Below are 6,936 nucleotides of genomic sequence, written 5' to 3'. Positions count from 1 at the left end.
AAGATACCAAATGAAAAACAAATTAAGTACATGCAGGACAACAATGTATGAGAATATATAACAAAATCAATTACCCCTCTTGCCCCCCATCCAGGGTTCGAGTTATGTAGGAGCCAATGGGAGCTGAGCTCACATAAGGAGGGGTCTTAGCTCCCACGGACGCAGTGAAACTATACATCTGTGGGGGTCGCTAATACATTACCAACAACCATTATTTTAATCACAAATAATGCATGTGTCAATGTAATGAGTATTTTTTACGTTAACAAGGTAAATAGGCTAAAAGAAAAGCATGCTTTCCAAAAGAACTACGCATCTCTTGAATGACAATATGCCTGCACTGCACCTCCAAGGTGCACAATACAATACAATGCATAATACATTATTACGCAATCTATGCCGATGATGTGTGTGTGTGTAGTTGAACCTTTTCATATTTTTTGTAGCAAGTAGAGAGAGGGCTGCTGCTGAGTGTGTGTGGGTGCGCGCGTGCGTACCCAAACACACTCACACGCAGCAGCAGACTCCCCATAGAGCACAGTTTATAACTCGAAGCCTGCCCCCATCCATACCAAAAATAAGTTAGAAATATTTACCTTCATCCTCCGAGGATTCGGCATGTCTGTTACGACGAGGAGAAGGTGAATGCTTCCGAGACTCTTCGGACTGCTGAGGAGACCTGGAACCCTCTGGGGGCCGCTCTGGAGTTTTAGTTGGCCCGACTTTCTTGCATTTCCTCAGGGCCACCGTATGAAGGTAGATATGGCGCAAAATGCGAGAGCGTGTAAAACCTGATGTGAGCACTTGCAGAAACAAAATCTGAGCTTGTGTGCATACATTTACACTTGTATAAAATATCCACGTAACTGTGAACCAAATTTACACTTGTACAACATATCCACGTAACTGTGAACCAAATTTGAAGTCACAGAAGAAAAAAAAAAGTTTTGTAGCTTGTAGAAAAAAAATGAACTTAGTGATGAAATGTTCACTTGCAGAAAAATACATATGTTTTAAATATATTTTCCATTACAACTGCAACTTGGTTATTACAACCTCTCAAATCAGTCATTACAACTTAACGAATCTGCTCTGTGGCAGTATAAATCAACAAATTTGCGGTCTTGACTTTTGCTACACTTGCGATAAATGTGTCGCAAAAGTAATTTTCACCTGTAGATGTGGGGGAGGGAGGGGGGTTGGAGCGAAGGGGCGGAGCTATCAGAACGACGAGGCTCGGGTCAGTCACACAGTCACAGCCACAGTCAGGTCGAACCGGATGACTGCGGGGCTAACGGTTCCAGAGCCATATAATAGAAGAGTTACGATCTGCGGCTAGCAATCTATGGTTGCAGCATAATAGACCATTCGTGATGGACTTTTGAAGGTAAGAAGACGTTTAAAGATTTATATTGCGGATATTATCAGAACATCTGAATCAAATTAACTACACATGTGTATTAAAAGATGTTAGTGGATTATCTCTTCAATCAGTATATTTAAAGTTTACAGATAACAGATTAGGCTAGGATACCGGATAAAGTTAGCAACACACGTTAACCATGAACAGCTTAATCCGTTCTCCTAATGTTATTTCCTCCAACGTTGTGGAATTAGAGAAAAGGGGCTTCTTAACATGCTTTTATCCGGGGTGGAGGGAGTTACATATTAGTTAAATATAACATTGGGGCGTGTGATTGTAGTGGGGATTGTGAAATGAGGATATCCATCTTGGAGTTCAAGCTAGTATAATAGTTAACGTTACACAATAATAAGGAAGAGAGCTATTTTTGTGATACATCGCTATTGATATGGATTTAGAGTGCATATTTGAGACTTCTAAACAGTAAACAAAAACATAACTTATGGGTGAGTGTTTTTAGCAGTCATATTATGTCTTTGTGATTCTGTTGATTATTACCTGTCTGTATTATGTTGCAGGTCAGCTGATTTTGGATTGATGGCAAAGGGAGAGGGACTTAAGTGAGAGTGAAAACACATGGTATCGGTCAGCAATTTCCCATCCTATGCTAGATGTATCTAACCCTTTCTCCTGTCTCCCTCTTTCAGCACAAGAACCCCAGGGGGATTCAATGGAGCCTGAAGACCTGCAATGATATCCACATAACAAACAATCAAAAATGAAAAAGGGTCGCCACTTATTATTATTTTTTATTAAAAAAAAAAAAGTACCTGGCTGGCGCCCCCTAGCAGCAGCGCGCATATTTCAGCAGCGGCGCTGTGCCGACACTATTTGTATATAGGGGAAACACTGAGTTATATTGTTTGTACACATGGTTCTTTACATATATATCTGTTTGTTTAAGGTGTCCAGGTGATGCAGACAGGCTGGACCAGAGAGTGAGAGACAGAACTGGACTCCTCACAGCAGTGAACTTCAGCACAGGTACAAAGACTCTTTTTTCATACTGTACAAAGAATCAAGAAAGATATTGCTTTAAATAAATGAAGTATTGACTTGAATACACTGATATACATTCCATTAAACAATACTAAATACTAGATCACCTACACATCAGTTAAGTTGAGGTTTTTTTCCATGCAAAAGGTTACATTTAGATGTTAACAAGCAATATGACTTTGTCAGCTTTTTAATTTAATGTATTGAAGGCAAAGATATTTAACACATAGTGAGAACTATAGGTTACTTGCGTAACCCCAGTACTAAGAGTAACATGAAGTGAGATGTCTCACTATGGGATGCGCCTCATCGCGGAGAAAACAGAAGCATCAATCTCATTACGCCAATCCTGATTGGCTGGTGATCTTGACATCAGCGTCAGGGAATTCACCCCCTATAAGTAGCCTGCGCCACGACGCATGCGTCATTCAAAATAAGCACCTCTTCTCGCTTCACCATAGCAAGGAGGGCCGTCTGGTGAGACATCTCACTTCATGTTACTCTGAGGACTGGGGTTACGCAAGTAACCTATAGTTCTCATTCATAACACTCCGTTCGATGTCTCACTATGGGAAATTGTAGCTCCCGTATTGCCAGACGAGCATATCTCGAAAATCACCAAACCGACCAGAACTTTAACAGGTAGGGCTCCAACTCAACCAGGTGCCCAGCACTGCTTGAGTCAAACTGGGAGTAGAACGTCCAGACTGTTAAAAAAGGCAGACAAAAGTGAGCGGCGAGGACCAGCTCGCCGCTTGCACCAATGTCTTGGATGGGAGACATCCTGGACAGAGCCCAGGATGCAGCCAGACCCTGAGTCAAAAGAACTCGCGAACCCGAGGGTGCCTGCGAACTCTGACTCGTATGGGCCCCACAGCAATTGCTTCCACAAACAGTGGGAGAGCCGTTGCTTAGTAACAGGCTTGCCCTTATAAGGGATAGCCCAGGACACAAGGGGCTTGGTCATTATGACGAAGCACCCCTGATCTGTCCCTGTACGTGCGTAAAGCACGGCTGGATACGGCAAATCCGGCCGCTGTTCCCCGGAGGAATACAGTGGCGGGGAGGATGCCTCAATGTCAAATGTGGTACCTGAACCAACCGCCTTAAGATAAAGGCAGGGTTGGGCTTCAACCACACTCTGTTTGCCCTGAGGCGAACCGAGTGCCTGAAGACTGTACAGATAACGCATGAGTGCCACTGGCTCGCTTTCCAGCTGCCAGGGTCAGCTTCATGTCACACTGTATTCAGATTGTATCACTCACGGGCCAGGCCCATAGAGCCAAGCACTCTGGGTGTGGGTGAAAGATCGCCCCCCCCCGCTTGGGACAGTATGTCCCTGCGTAGTGGGAGCTGCCATGGCTGCCCGCACAGCAGCTGATATATCTCCGCTAGCCAGTACATAGCTGGCCAGTGTGGAGCTATCAGAATAAGTGTGTGGCGTTGCTCTCTCACTCTGGCCAGAGTTGGAGGTATCAGAGCCAGGGGTGGAAACGCATACAGAAGGCCCGGGGGCCAATCGTGCGCGAGTGCATCCACGCCTAACGGTGCATTTAGATCGCGCATCAAAAAGAACAGCTGACACTGAGCATTGTCTTTCGATGCGAACAGATCCACCGCGGCTCTGCCGTAACGCACCCACAGCTGGCTCACAATCCTTGGATGTAAAGTCCAGTCTGCATAAAGTGGTATACCTCTGGACAGTAGATCTGCCCCGAGGTTCTTCACTCCTGGTACGTTGCGTCGCTCTCAGAGAGAGGAGACGTCTACCGCTCCATAGGATAAGTTTGCGCGACAGTGTGTGTAACTGGAGAGAACGCAAACCCCCTTGGCAGTTAATATACGATATTGTGGTCGTATTGTCTGTCCTCACGAGGACATGATATCCCCTGAGGAAAGGCAGAAAGTGGTTTAGGGTTAGAAACACCGCTAAAACTCCAGGTAATTTATGTGCGCCCGCTGGAGGTCTCTGCTCCAGAGACCCCTCACCGGGCGACCTTCATAAATACCTCCCCAACCTGTCAGACATGCGTCAGTGGTGACCACTTTCCGTGAAAGGACAGCACCCATAGGCACACCTCGTACTAAAAAAGTCGGGTGTAGCCAGTGGCGTAGTGTCATTACGCATTTCGCAGTAACCATCACTCTCCGCGGGCCATGGCGCTCGGGTTTAGTTTTAGGGTGGCCACCCAGCGCTGAAACTCCCTCATGTGTAAGCGTCCCAGTCATACGACCAGGATGGCTGAGGCCATGAGCCCCAGCAATCGCAAGCATGATCTGAAGCAACCCTGTCTCCTAAAAATTACGTTCCCACAGAACTAAACTGCATTCTCAATTACGTTTAGCTAGAAACGTATTTACTCCCACGTTACGTTTGTTATGAACGTATCTCAAATACGTTTATTTTCTACATATCTTCTAGAAACATGTTTTCTCCCAGGTTACGTTCCTTATGAACGTATCTGAAATACGTTTATTTTCTACATATCTTTGCCATTTATTGTCTTGCTTATAATAATGATAATAGTCATTTATAAATATCATTTTAGAGCACACCTTTGAAATCGACAATCGGGCTCGATATATGGTTAAATTAAAATCAGTAGGCGAGGCTGTAATTTCGCCAGCTGTTACTCTCATGTGCGAGGCAGAACATCATAGTTTTAACATGCCAAAAAGCTGCTGTGTCGTTCATTGCACCTCAAACATTAAAACAAATCCAGAGTTACGTGTTTCTGTACTTACTCTAAGAAGAAAGGACAGTAACAGAAGAGCTCTGTGGCTTCAGGCTTGATCGCCGTTCAAATGACAGCGTTGGTTTCCCCAAAAGTGGACGGGGCTGTAAAGTGAAGTAGATTTTACTGTCATCTATTATTCAAAACCATTCTATTTATTCTAACGTATTACATGCCAGTGTTTTATCTTTTTATTTATTTGTTTTTATTTTAAATCGTATAATGTCGGACTTTTTTTGTCGTCTTTGAGGAAAAGAAATGGGGTTTAGAGATTCAAAATACTGAAATCTGTATTTTTTTAAATCTCTTCCTTCTAATTTGTTATTCTTTTCTAAATAACACACTGTTATTTACTCAACAATAACACACAATTATCCTTGTTTTTATTTATTCGTTTAATTCTATAATCTTGGGAATTTTAGCATGCTTTTTAGCCGTAAATAAAGTCACCAGAAACAGACGGGACATTTCGAGATTTAGGATGGCCCAAGACACTACACTACCCAAAATCCCCAGCTATCGTTTGGGACTACAGTCCCGTTGACAAACCCCGTGATGTTGCGCCGAGGTTACGCCGAGCGTCAAGCTCTTTGAAATGGAACGAAACCACGTCAGACTATTCAAAACTGGACTCGAACGCCCCACCAGAACTACACATGCTGGCTATTGTGTTTCGCAACATGTTCTCTATGGCACGTCTCTACTGGGAATTGTAGTTTTAAAAGACGTTTTTCCCAAATGTAGAAGTTGACAGTATTAAACTGTGTACAGCCCTGGAGGTTTAGGCGATAGGAAACACATTGGTGTGTACACATTTAAAACATGTAATTACTAAATGGGTGAAAATCGCTTGTATCCATAATGGGCAGCATTAATATATACCCACATGACAGCTCATTGTTACTTTGTAATTCTACTCCACTACAATTCAGAGGTTAACCTGGTATTTTTACTCCACTACATTTAGTTTAGCTACTTTGCAGATTCTGATTAATGATGTGGAATATAAACAACCCTTAAAGCAGACTTTAGTTACACCTGAATACAATTCAGGGAAGGTGATTGTCAAGTGCCAACAATCAGGAGAGATATTTGATAGTTGGTGCTTGAGAAGACTAAACATTTATCTGCAGATCTTTATAAAGTATATTCATTACTCGTTATTCTCTACTAATAGTTAATTAAAAACTGTATAATGGCTATTTTGCATATCCCTTTCAAGATTTCAAGGTTTTCTAAGGTGTATTGATCTTATACACAACTTGGGTCGCAGGTTCCTCAACAGACATCTATCAATATGTGTGTACTGTATACCTCCACCATTAAACTGTCATATTCTGCACATTTCTTATTCTATCTACATACATAAGAGTATAATTAATGTGTATAATATCATTTAAAATAAGTGTTTCAACATAGTTAACATTGCAGGAAAGCAATATTTTAGACGTTAAGTACTTTGTCAGGCTTAATATTCATCTGTAGATAGATACCCCCAGAGCTTTTTTAAGTATTTTTTAATGTGTTAATAAAGGTTAATTCGTTTTTCTGTTTTGCACATCCTCCTATTAATATCTTTGTACATCCAGCACTAAACTGTTTTATTGTAGAGATCACTTAGTATCTTCTTGACTTTTTATATTCTATATTTCTATCATTGACCTTCTACTTTCCCCCTATGAAAGTATGTACTCTTAATATTGTTTTGATCAAATAAGATTATTCAACAAAAATAATTCAATAACATGCTTTCACCACTAGGCGGTGCACACAAGGTAC

The sequence above is a fragment of the Pseudochaenichthys georgianus genome, chromosome 6, assembly GCF_902827115.2.
Source record: "Pseudochaenichthys georgianus chromosome 6, fPseGeo1.2, whole genome shotgun sequence".
Taxonomy (NCBI): Eukaryota; Metazoa; Chordata; class Actinopteri; order Perciformes; family Channichthyidae; genus Pseudochaenichthys; species Pseudochaenichthys georgianus.
The sequence above is the reverse complement of the archived record's forward strand: the minus strand, read 5'-3'. Positions refer to the sequence as shown.